Genomic DNA, 13,531 nt, shown 5'->3' with positions numbered 1-13,531 from the left:
AAAGGAATACCGCATTTTCTCACATATTGAAAAATCTGAAAAATCTCTGTAAACTTTGAAGTGCGTTCATTACATGTGAAAAAACATATATATTAAGAAAAAAATTGAACATATTAGGCTCGTCTAATAAATAGTCCACAAAAAAAAACAACGCACACCTCAGCATTATTTACGAGCTCGAAAGCGTACTCAGCAACGTTTATCTCAAACCTAGACGTATAACTCATGTAGTGGCACATAGCACTATACACAGACAGCGTGACTAGAATTCACTCCATCAAAACTCACATAATTCAGAGTGAGGCACAAATGCAACAAGCCGCTGAGCATAGAAACCCTTTGTTGATGGTAGTTGTTTCTACTGGTTTTCATATTCCTCGCGGAACATTCTTTTTGGCTGTTGGTGCCAGTAGTGCAAGGTAGTCTTGGCATTTGAAAGAAGGGGCTTTATAATATTGCGTAGCAGCTTCTGCGTTCAAAAAGGGGTCCTGCTAGCATTCACTACGTCATCAGCAGCACACTGCGTGCCAAAAAACATGGGGTGCGTTTATTACACGAGGGAAAAAAAAACTTTTTGGCAGCCAAAGTAGGGGCAGGTGACGGAAGGGGAGAGGGGGTGGGGGGTGGCTATTAGGCGAGTAAGTACGGTAAACTATAAAGAGGCTTGAGTAATCAATCAGTAGGATCCTGGAATAGCGAGCAAAAAAGGCCCAAAAGAACAGTAGAGAACGGTGTAGCTTTTTGGCGGGATAGTTTGTTCACGATATTGAAAAAGATATGCGCTTACGCGACTTGACTGATTTGTTTGCAAGCGCAAACAAATCAATCTCCTAACGCCGATTCACTAAACTAAGAGAAGTCCACATCTCAGTGATTTTCATTCCGTCCAGTCACAGCTGTACAGCGAATTCGGACTCCGCGAAAGATTCAAAAACAAGTCCAAGAAAAAGCCTCAGATAAATATGATCCAGTAGAACTCTTTTCTCGCGTAAGGTTTCCTGCACCTCGCCTTCAAGACTATACCTTACTAGCCCGAATACCATGAAAGTTCAATCATTGGGGGAGTAACTGCAAGGTCAGGCAACAACTACCGTCAACGATGTTACCAAGCGCGGTGGGGAAATTGCAGTCAACAGAACCAAAGCGTCGAAGTGGGACCTAATGTCGGAGGCGACCAAGAAGACTGGTTAATGTCACGGCGCTTAAGTAAACGGACAACGGAAGAGTCATCATTCCAAGGACAATTTTAGTGTTGACAAAAATTATGCATGCCACCTGGAAAGGAGCGAAATCATCGTTACATACAAATGCAGAGGCCAAAAAAGGAAAGTAGAAGGAAAAATGATCTATCACGTGTGGCACACAGCAGCGTGGAAGGCGATGAAGAACAAAAAACAGCGTTGCCAACCAAATGTCCGTTTACACCACACGGAGGCAGGTGCTTGCCACGGCTTTGCGGAAAAATATTCGGGAGGCAGAACTCGCTGCCCCTGCTAGCGAGTAGGGCTGACACCAATCGATACACAATTGAAAGATAATCTACTAACGCCGGTTTTAATACATATATATTTTTCTCCCGATCAGTAGATACTGTTTTAAGACGGATAAACAGCATGTGTGCTTTCATGTGAACATGTATGTAAGGAGCTGCAGAAATCACGAGATCATGGCAACTATATATATAATTTCCTCTTTTTGGCTTTCAAATCAGCGTCACCGCGTATTTTGAAACGAGGTACTTACATGGAGGTTCACAAGAACAGCACATGAGACTAAGGACAGCGAGAAATGGAAAAGAAATTGGTAGCTGTAACGTTAAAGTCCTTCATGAGGAGACATTCGAAAAAAAAATAGAAAGGCTAAGGAATGCCCACTGGGAATAGCTTAAAAGTACCAGACACGTGCGTTTCTGCGGCGTCTTTCACGAAGCCTACAGTGCCCAGGGCAGGGTGCATTCCAACCCAGTAGGCACTGTAACTTTCTTGTACGTCCCATGGATGTCCCAAACATACACAGGACATCCAAGGGAGTTTCAGTGCCCATTGGGGGGCCAGTTCCGCAGCTTCGTTACGCCGGAAAACGCTTGAACATGGCTAGAACAGCCTCGAAAGACGGCACTTATGGTGCAGAAAGCGACGGAGAAAGACGTCCGGCGGATGTGGGTGGCTTTTGTTCAGTCCTTTCGCAAGTACTGCCCTTCCGGTCTGTGACCGTGGTGAGAAATCATTGACTGCATCACGACGAACACAGTTCGCTCCGGTCCGTTCATTCCGCCAAAAGCACGTTATGGTCGGTTTGCGGGTTTCTTCCCAACGTTTTTAATTGTTTTCCTGACGATGTTCCTCCTTTGCTGTCAAAATACGCGTTAAGTATATATTTGCGAGCGAAATTATTCTAATATTAATTAAGTTGCACCGAATTCAGTGACGTCTTTCTGCACTGTATATCTATGTTCCTATTGCCTGCAACGACTGCCGGGTACAGCCCGACAAGCCTCTTTGGCTTTGGCTGGTCCGTTTTGCGTTTACATTACTGTACCTTTCAGTGTTCTGAACGTGGCATTATCTCACGTGGTCTTAATGTCACGTGACCTTATGTCACGGTCAACCTGGGTCGCAAAAGCCTACGAGTGGCTCTTTTGAACAGCCGCCTGTCAGTGCACGGGTGCATCAACTGATCCCTACAGACTAAACAATTTCTCACCCTTTGGAGTGTAAATCAGCTGTCCCCAGACGAACACCCTTTTCCAATTGTTCGGTGCTAAAAAAGGGTGCAGAGATCAGCACCCTTAAAAAAGGGTGCACTTAATGATACTTTAGAGGATGTAATGGTTGAACCCTCATTAAAGGGTACTATTTCACCATAACCCCTCTACGAATGCATGTTGGAAGGGTGCTCCCCATTGACTAACCCATGAAGCAAAAGCCTTGGCCTGATGCGCGCCCTCTAAACTTTCATGCTGTGCACCCTTCCTGAAGGGTGCTGATCTCTGCGCCCTTTCTAGCCCCCAAAAGGGTGTTCGTCTGGGGACAGCTGATATGCACCCTTAAGGGTGAGAATTTGTTCAGTATGTACACCAATGTGCCAGGAATATATCCCCAAAACTAAACTCCTAAACAGCTATCGTTGATCGTAACCGCCCTGCGAGTTTTACAGCTAAACTATTCGTGTTGGATTCGGTAGCAAAGCAACAGTATTCGTATTAGATTCCGTTTGGAAAGAGTACTACTACTCGCACATCCCACAAGCCACCTCAAAACTTGTCGGGGTGTAGAGGCTTTCCGAAGAGTGTGGTCGGCTCGCGAGTGCATGAGGAGCGGGGCAGCGCATATTCGGCAACGGCACTTCTCCCTCCACACTTGCGGCTTCCGCTTCGCGGCAAGAAGTCAGCGACGCTCAGACAAAGCAAAACGACTCGCGAAACAAAAAGCTGCTGCTGTCGATAGCGCGGCTATGGAGCAAAGTCGACCTACACGGAGGGCGAGCATATAAGTTCGCTTGGAGAACGAATACCGGTCCACAAAAGCGCGCGCCAAGCAACGACAGCATGCGACGTTCTCGACGGGCCAAGTGCCCGCAACTAATCGGTCTTTAAAATCAGCAAGCGCTAGCGCTTTGGCCCCCCCCCCCCCCCCCCCTTCCCCCACAAGCAAAAATAAGCAGCGCTCTGGAGATATTTCCGATATTTCCGTGCAGCAGAAATGCCTGTTTACAAAATGGCGCCCACAAAGCACGTTGCGACACGTCCCCGAGGATGACTCTTCCGCTCTCGGCCGACCCTCGGCATGCCAACGAGTCCGCCTCTCCCTGGAAGCGGGAAGCCTTTCGGAAAACGATGACTACGGACGGGGCAGGCACGCGTGTTGGCCGCCGCGCAGGCGAAAACAAAAGGCGGAGCCACTGCGCAACGCCAGGGGGGGAGAGAGGAGTCTTCTTGCTGCTGCGGTTTCAACACTCCAGCCAGCTCCGGTGCGAGGCCACGATAACAACACACGCTTGTTTGCGGCGAGGATTTGTTCTTTCTTTTTTCGCCAACGACGGTAACGCGCCCGTACACACACATACCGAGGGGCCGCGTCGTTGAAGGCGCTTAAAGAGAGAAAACAAGAAAAGAAACGAAACGGAAAAACAACAGCGGAAATGCATCCACGTAGGACATATGCCTCCTCCGCCACGCTTCGAACAATGTCGAAAATGCGGTGCCTGCGGAGAGTGGATGGTTGAGAGAGGGAGGAGAACATAAGCAACTTCACTGAGGTTGCCGTGGTGTTCAAATGCCGGAATGCAGAGAGCCTAGAATTTCTGCCCACGATAGTATTCCTGGACGGGCGACAGGATGCCAGCTGAGAGGTGCAAAGGGCGCGCATAAGCAGTCAACCATGGGTACACGTCTAATTCTGTTCGAAATGGATGCGAACGATTAAACGATCCGCAGCTTGGATGCCAAACGGCGGGCCTGGTACGCGAATCCCGCAAGACGTGGCTGACGCAAGGTGGCAGGCTGGCCGCAGGCACGTCTACGGAGCCCTCCTGAGAACTCCATTTTTAGGCGCCCATGCAGTCGTGTGACCATCCCCGCTGGAAGACGCAGCACTCGCTCTTGCAACGCGTACAGCGGCGCTGCTGCTGCTGCTGCAACCACTGGCGCAAGAGCTTGAAGCTGGCTTTTATGAACTGCATCGCATCCTCTCCAGTGTCCGTCCACAGAAGCTAGCAGGAATTTCTGAACGCGGCCGCGGATTCACAGACACATCGCGACTGCCGTGATCATTGTCGCAAACAGCAACACAAACACCACCAGGCAAGCTGAGTCCTGTGAAGGTCTTGCGCAACTGTCGTTAAAATTTTTATGGCGCAAGGGCATCTGTGGCCGAAGAGAGACTTGACACAAGGTTGTTTCTTGATACAATGGTTACAAGCTTTCCCCTGTCCTGGTGCTCGGCTTCTTGACGGTGAAATGCTTGGGAAATGGGTCTTTGACCTCACCTTGAGTAGTGATAATAATAATTGGTTTTAGGGGGAAAGGAAATGGCGCAGTATCTGTCTCATTTCCTTTCCCCCCAAAACCAATTATTATTATTACTACTCCAGGTGAGGTCAAAGACCCATTTCCCAAGCATTTCACACTAAAGAAGCCGATCTCCAGACCAGAGGAAAGCTTGTAACCATTGTATCACCGGTCGGTACCCTGCGGCACTGGGGATCGAACCTCACACCTCCCGCATGCGAGCCGGATGCTCAACCACTTGGCCACCGCTGCAGTATCCAAGTTCACTCCAGGGCACCGGCCTGTCCAGGTGACCTTCAATTACCGATGACGTACGCCACCGCGTTCCATCAATCTTTTTGCCATTTTAAGTTGGCCTCGCTCCCTCCCTATATGGTTCCCTTACCCTTAGCGTAAACTCGAGGACTTGCGGCAGTTATCTGTTATAAGTGCAGCACATGCCAGGCCTACACAAAGATTCTTTTTTTTTCTTTTAATTTCGGTGAGAATGTCACGGACACATCAGTGCCGAGCAAAGAGGGTGGAAGGGAACGCACTGCGGGCGGCTGCAACGAAGTACGCAGCGTTGTGTGTCCACGCGTGCCCCTCTTCAAAGAAGGAGCGAGAGATAAGTTTAATGCAAAGAAGGCAAAGAGGTCGGTCGGAAAGATGGTTGGTTGGTTGGTTGGTTGGTTGGTTGGTTGATTGGTTTGGTTTAATGGTGTTTAACGTCCCAAAGCGACTCAGGCTGTGAGGGATGCCGTAGTGAAGGGCTCCGGAAATTTCGACCACCTGGGGGTTCTTTAGCGTGCGCTGACGTCGCACAGCGCACAGGCCTCTAGAATTTAGCCTCCGTCGAAATTCGACCGTCGCTGCCGGGATCGAACGCGCGTCTTTCGAGTCAGCAGCCGAGCGCCATAACCGGGGAGCCACCGCGGCGGCAAACCGGAAATATGGCTATCTGGCCTGCTACTCTGCACTGGGGAAGGGGGAAGAGAAGAAAGAGGGTCCTGATGGGCGGCGATGTGGTGAGAAAGATGAGAATATGTGCACGCACATTTAATTGATGGCATCAATAAAGGACACTGTTGAAGTAATAATAATAATAATAATAATAATAATAATAATAATAATAATAATAATAATAATAATAATAATAATAATAATAATTGGTTTTGGGGGAAAGGAAATGGCGCAGTATCTGTCTCATATATCATTGGATACCTGAACCGCGCCGTAAGGGAAGGGATATAGGAGGGAGTGAAAGAAGAAAGGAAGAATAGGTGCCGTAGTGGAGGGCTCCGGAATAATTTCGACCACATGGAGATCTTTAACGTGCACTGGCATCGCACAGCACACGGGCGCCTTAGCGTTTTTCCTCCATAAAGACGCAGCCGCCGCGGTCGGGTTCGAACCCGGGAACTCCGGATCAGTAGCCGAGCGCCCTAACCACTGAGCCACCGCGGCGGGGCACTGTTGAAGGTTACGAAGGTTACGAAGTGCGGCTCGCGGCGAAGAAGGTCGGCCACGGCACATGCACAGCACGGGCGGAGAATGCCTGACACCACGTTACAAGCCAAGTTGCAGCGCTGCTTGGTGGTTCGAGCGTTCCGTAGTAATTGTGCTGCTCTACTATAGAGTAACTTTCAGCGAAAAGGGATCACAACTTATGCAAAACAACAGTCTTCGTTGCATTTTCTGCACTTTTGCGCAAGCACGCCTCCCAAAGTTGTCTAAAACCGCGCCAAATTTCTGAAGCTTCTTTTTTCTTGCGCGTGTGCAAAACGGCGCGACAGGAATGAACACGCATGCGTGTACTTGGCCTTTCAAGAACGCAGCAAACTCAACAACGAAACAAATAAATTTGCGAACAAAGGTTTCCCAGTGACAGGCTCAAAATTTTCATTCTTTCCGCAAACCACTCGTGATTGGAAAGGGGATACTTAACTGACGAACCCAACGGCGACATTGTTCTCGCCAGGTAGATGACGCGCCGGAGACGTTCAAATATCGCGCCCCATTCTTTCGAACGAGATACGGTTGAATCTTCCGAACGATTGCTAAACACTACTATAGTGCCTAGAATACACTGCCATGTCTGCACGTCGCATTAGCGCTCGGGAATAGCAACAATCACGCAACGCAGCTTCTTCAACGCGCGAGTCAACCACACCTCACTCGCATTCGGAGCGAGCCTATAAGGCCACGACTGAGTGACGCACGATCAGGACGTCCCATTTTGGAGTTCCATTACCACCCGCCGTTCATTAAAACGAGGGCACGCGCTCGCGCGGTGTACTGTGCAACGCGCTGTGCGCACCCCGCGGAGGACAGCTCGGCCGTCGGCGTCTTGAGAGGAGCAAATAATTAGCGACGACGCGCACCCTAATGGGGAGTCGGCGTAATCAACCGCCGAGCCGTGCGTACGGGGCGAGGATTTATGCGCGCCCAGACGATTGCCGGTGCGTATAGACGCGCGCGCATTTCCACACTCTCTCCGCTGCGCAGCTAATGAGGCTTCACTGTAACTCCTTCAACGACAACTATGCTCTCGAATCATACGCGCGCCGACGTGTTTATTATGACTTCTCTGCTGCCGCAAAGCGAGGCGACCGAAGCGTGCGCGTCTGTACACTGTGCGTATTACAGACGCTGCGTGAAGAGAACTTCAGAATAACGGCCTGAGGGGCGAGTTGGTGCATGATGAAATGAACGGCTGCGCAAATCAGGCGCGCATGTGGTGTCTCTTTCTTGTCTCTGTCATGATTTGCGCAGCCGTTCATTTCATCGTGAAGAGAACTGCTCACGGTGTGCTGCGCAGCCAGGGGCGACGGCTATTGAAGCCTGGGCCCGCGTGTGAGAGGAGGACGACCGTCGGCGCGTCCTGGTAGATACGAAACGACGCGGAAAAACGCGCGCGTCAATGGCTGCTGGAGAAGCAATGCGTGTAGAGGGAAAGGAGGAAGATTCACTGCCAAAAGGGGCGGGAAGGTGAACTTGAAGAACATTTCTCTGGCCGGAGACTCCACACTGGAAGCAGGAAAGGGGGAAGGATTAGAAAAAAAAGAAATATAACACGGGCTATGAATGACGAGAATAAACACCAACGCCTGTAACCCCTGACGACATGCAAGGAAGGCGAAATGAATGCCTCTCTGTAATTATAAATTTATTAGTATTTTTTCTTTATCCTGAAAGAGGAGGAGGGTACAGGAGAAAAAGTGACGTCAGATTTCAATACCTACGCAATCGCTTGTTCTGTCGCTTGTTGAAAGCGCGTTCAGATGCATACTAGTTCGGATGTACTGCACGCGACGAAGGTGCGAAGTAGCATAGCAACCCATCCTTCTCAAACTAGGAGAGCTGAAACACATTTAAGTCTAACGGCATGCTATAACGCCACATGCCTTCTTGAACGGATTTAGAGCATGTACAATCTCCTATGTGCGATCGACAAAACGACGATAAACGCTTTCAGCTTTTTTTTCTTTTGTCACTTTAAACGTCGATCACGGAGTCTGCTCAACGTAACCGAAACTCACAGGAAGGGCACACGCATTTTCAGACAGGCATAAAAAAAAAGGAAAGTCTCGCAGAATCTCGTTCAACTTCTTACGTAAATTATGCCACAATTTCGCATAGACTCGACGTTTTTTGCCCAAAAAGAAACCTAAGCAGACCGCTGGTCCAAGAGGCAGTCCCTAAACTTTAAGGCCGGCGCGCTACCGACGCAGCCAACAGCCACAACTTGTCTTTTTATCATAGTATTTATTGAGAGGACGCAAGGCATGCATGCAGATATTGAGGAAGTCTACATGCAGTCTACATGCAAAGACTTGACCAATTGGAAACCGATTAGCTTGCTCTTCGCTATCACGCGAACAAATAATTTACTAGAGTAATCGCTCATAGGATCCAGGCAACATAGACTTCAATCAACCAGGAGAAGAGACTGGTTTTCGGAAAGGGAACTCGACCATAGACAATGTTCATGCGATTGTTTAGGTTATAGAGTAATGTGCTGAACGTAATGAGTCCCCATACACAGCCTTCATAGATAGTGAAAAGGCACTTGATCTAGCTGGAATACCAGCAGTCAGTGATGCGGGCATTCTGCAAATAGGGTGTGGAAGAAACCTATGTAAATGCGCTAGGATATATCTGCTATCTACAGCAATAGCTATCCACACGTAAAGTGACAGAACACCACACTGGCAAAGTGATACAAGATGATACCATCAGGCAAGGTGATGCAACCGCAGCTCTGTTATTCGCTGCATGTGTATACAAGATGTATTCGCAATTGCGGACGGTTGGAACAGGAAAACATAGGCATATGAGTGTAAACGGACAACACTTTAGTAACTTCCGACTATCTCATTACATTGTCCTGCCGAGTAATTAGGGGGAGGAATTCCGTACCGTAGCTGGAAACTTGAAGATAAGCAGTACAACAGTAGGCAAAAGAATTATGTGAATAAAACTAAACTTAAGTTTACAAGCCCCGGAAGCAAAACAGCTGTTTGGTAGTACGATATAGTACGGCCACCCTCTATAAGCAACACCTCATGACCTCAAGCGTGCCGGAATCTTGGAAGAACGCTAACACCATCCTAAACCTGAAAAGGGGGATGTCAGTGACTTGAAAATTTGCACGCCGATCACCTTACTATCCGTTGCCTACAAGGTATTTACTAAGGTAATCGCTAATAGAATCAGGACCACCTAAATAACCAAATGACCAGGCAGGCTTTCGTAAAGGCTACTCGACTAAAGACCATATCCACACTATAAGTCAGGTGATAGAAAAATTCGCAAAACTTGTAACCAACCCCTATAGCCTTCACAGATTACGAGAAAGCATCTGAATCAGTCGAAATCTCAGCAGAAATGCAGATATTACGAAACCAAGGGTGGAAGAGCCTTGTATAAAAATACTGAAACCACCATAATGCTCTATAAAGACAGCAATAAAACTCCAGTAAGGAAGGATGTCGGGCAGCTAGGGAGACATCATCTCTCTAATGCTAGTCACCGCCTGTTTACAAGAGGCATTTAGAGATTGGTAGCAGTGGGGATAAGAGTTAATGCAGAATACCTTAGTAATCTGTGATTCGCTGATGACACTGCCTTGCTAAGGCACTCAGGGGATGAATTGCAAAGCATGATAAATGATTTGGCTCTAGTGAAGCCTCCAGTGCCCTAACCATACCTGACCTTCCTTTGTTAATGTTGCCACCCCGTTACAGCCCACGCGTAGGCTTAATTCTCACAGCTTTTTTCAGTGTGGTTCTCGCGCTGTCTTGCAGCAGATTATAGTGCGTTGCATGAACATGGAACTGTGAGTGAACATAGCTTCAATGCCGGGTTCTTGATTGAGCTGATGAGGCTACATTTTCTCGCAGACATATTTAAAAGCCAAACCGTAAAGAAGTGAACACGAAATCAAACACTGCGATACCAGAATACCTTCAGGGGTGTTCTCATTTTCAACTTATTCTGCTCTGGTTTTTAGTCAAATATAGCGTGGTGCATGATCGAGACAACTACTCCACCAGACGTTTTCAGTTTTGAACTAAATATTGATTCTAATGTTGCAACGCTTTATCTATGATCATAGCAACCAAACGAGCTCGGACAGCAAAAGCAGACGACAAGCAGACGACTCCAGCCGCCTCCACCTACGCCTCTGCTGGGCTCGCAGACGGCGAAAAGAACGCGTGACGCGGGGTGAGATTAGAGAGATTAGACGTTTTTAGCATACCGGAGACGTACTACCGGAGACATGCTACCGGTTTACCGGACCCCTCTTGCGCATGCGCAGTGGCATTGTTGGGGTGAGGGGCAGCCACTGCGCGTGCGCAAGAGGGGTCCGGTAAACCGGTATACGTCTCCGGTATGCTAAATACGTCTGTTTAGCTTAGCGGAGACGTACTAGCTTAGACGTACACCGGTTTACCGGACGCCGGCTGCGCATGCGCAGTGGCTCCCGCTCACCCCAACAATGCCACTGCGCATGCGCAATCACGCAATGCACATGCGCATGCCTGGCCGCATCCATGCAACTGCGCGTGCGCAGCCGGCGCCCGGTGAACCGGTAAACGTCTAAGCTAGTACGTCTCCGGCATGCTAAATCTCTCTATTAAGGCAGCGCAGTTTACCAAGCTGGGTTGCCGGCGGCCCCCGCAGCTACCTGCCCGTTTTCGACGCTGGCACTGCTGTAAGAATGAGCCTGAATAAGGGTAAATAAATATTACGCCATTTTAAAGCGAAAGCTTTACTGGCCACGAACTTATGATTTCGCCGTGGCGGTGCTCCGAAGAGGCACATGACGTCACAACGGACGCCTCGTCGCGCCTTTCCTCAAAATCCAACTTTCAGTTTTCTCTTTCTTCTTTCCCTGCCTCCTTTATCTCTTCCTTTACGGCGCGGTTCAGGTGTCCAGTGATATATGTGAGACGGTTACTGTGCCATTTCTTTTCCTCAAAAACCAAACAAGACAAGTGAGCCTACGGCGTTCATAGAGTTCATTGGCGTTGACAAAACTTTGCAAAGGCAGTTGATTTTCACGAAAGGAAAGGCGCACAATCGGCTCCGTGGGTCAGTGGAGACCTCAATCTCGCTTTCATGTACGTGGCGTTGGTGTCCAACTGCAAAAGCCTGCTTTGATTGCGTTCCGCACACTGGATAGGCAGCGCGCCTTCCCTGCCGCCCTGGGAGGTGGCATGCAGTTGATGGTTGATCGCGAGAGATTGATCACCAAATGAACGCTGCGGCCTAGCTATTGCTGCAGTGCCGCATGTCAGCCACAGCGCTGTCAGCGCTAATGAATTCAGGCCGCAACTCTCTCTCACCACCGCCACATGTCTCAAAACACGAATGAGGCGTCCGCATATCCAGAGAGCCAGTTATACGCCCTTCCTTTCCTCAAAGCCATCGCCGTCTAGAACATCGTTAACGCCAATGAACACAATGAAAGCCGACATATTTCGCTTCGTATATCCTGGATTAGCTGGGATAATCCACATTAATTTTTTTTGTTTCATTTCTGTAGGTAGCAAAAATTTTACTTTCTAGTACTTCTAAGTACCTCACTTATATAAGGGAGTAAAGAAAACCTCCTTTTGGGTGTGCGATAGAGGAAAAGTCATCTACTCGTATTTGTACGTTATTTTTTTTTTGTTAACAGTGCACCCTTTTCAGCTCCTACATACTTTGGAGAAAAGTGGTTCGGCACTGCGGCTCAATATGCGCGCTTTACGCAGGCTGTGCAGCATTGAGATTTGAATTCAAATTCCTCCAGGCAAGGGCTTATGAATGTCACCACACAACCGGGACAAGTAATGTCTTTTACTTTTCCCCGTACCTAACGATCTCGCTGATGACCCGCGTAACATGAAAAGAGAAAAAAGACCGAAAGAAGTCAGAGTGTGGCGCTTCATTAGCAACAATCCAATAATGATAATTGCCCGTTTCTCTGTACGCAAAAAAAAAACGATTTTCTAGATACCATTTTACCTGCGCTGATCGAGCATTCCCTTCTCACTAGAGTCTTATTTTTTTACCTTCAGGTAGACAGAAAATTTTGCTGTAAGTATGGTGTAGACGATTGCCATGGGCGCCTTTCGTTAAAGCATCTTTCTCGGTGGCGAAGTTTCAATGACAGCCGGTCACCCAAAAACAAAAAAAAAACGCTACGTGCTCAGGCTGACTAGCAATCCGCATTAGTGCACAAAAAGCCTAAAATAAACCGAACGAAACTCAACTGAAGTTCCCGAATGTAGCGCGCGCTCTGTGTCAAGCGAGAAATAAAATATGTGCACCTTTCAATGATAAGAATAATGAAGGACATGAGTCCACAGTGAACTGTGATGCCGGTGAACTGCTTTATGCGCTTTCAGCCACCCATGCTTTGCTATATTTCTGGCCACGGCAGACTGTGTTCTTGCAGCGACATCTGGTATCCGCGGATCGTTTTCCGCGGCTGACGGCGTAGTTTTTGCAGTCTGTCTGCACTGAGCGAATACTCAGTAACGTGACCCCAAACCAATGAACGCGATCTTGATCTATCCAAAGGGATAACGTGGTCCAGGTTGTCCGCCTGGCCCGTAACACTTTTTGGTAGGCTCTCAGGGAGGGCGAGGATTACCGGTTCTCTTTCTCTCTGTTTCGCGCTCACTGAATTTTGTGATCACGAGAAAGCGCTATGACAGCGCCTGCCAAAATTTCATACAGAGAGCTAGGTACATAGGCCTACTAGTGTGAGGTCGAACAGCGACCAGGACAGACAGTAGACCGTTCGAATAAATGGCGTTAACAGTGCATTACTTCCAATAAATATGGAGTTCAGCGGGGATCTGTCCTAGGGTCCTTATTTTTTAATCTCTACATAAATGACCTAACACAGTTGCACCTCAAATCAAGTATATATCAGTATCCTGATGACGCGGCATTAATCATAGTGGGACGAAACTATGATGAAGGAATGTTCTTGATGCAGCAGGATGTCTGTAAAGTAATGGCGTGGTTTAATAATAATTTTAT

At 48.3% G+C, this 13,531-nt stretch overlaps 1 protein-coding gene across 2 annotated transcripts in view; it reads right to left on the bottom strand.

The window, feature by feature from the left end:
- HDAC4 (histone deacetylase 4) overlaps positions 1-13,531 on the bottom strand; it is a 256,523-nt gene that overhangs the window by 124,126 nt on the left and 118,866 nt on the right. The window lies entirely within an intron of this gene.

The sequence above is a fragment of the Amblyomma americanum genome, chromosome 3, assembly GCF_052857255.1.
Source record: "Amblyomma americanum isolate KBUSLIRL-KWMA chromosome 3, ASM5285725v1, whole genome shotgun sequence".
Classification (NCBI taxonomy): Eukaryota; Metazoa; Arthropoda; class Arachnida; order Ixodida; family Ixodidae; genus Amblyomma; species Amblyomma americanum.
Note: the sequence above shows the minus strand (reverse complement) of the source record. Positions and strands in the feature narration are given on the sequence as shown.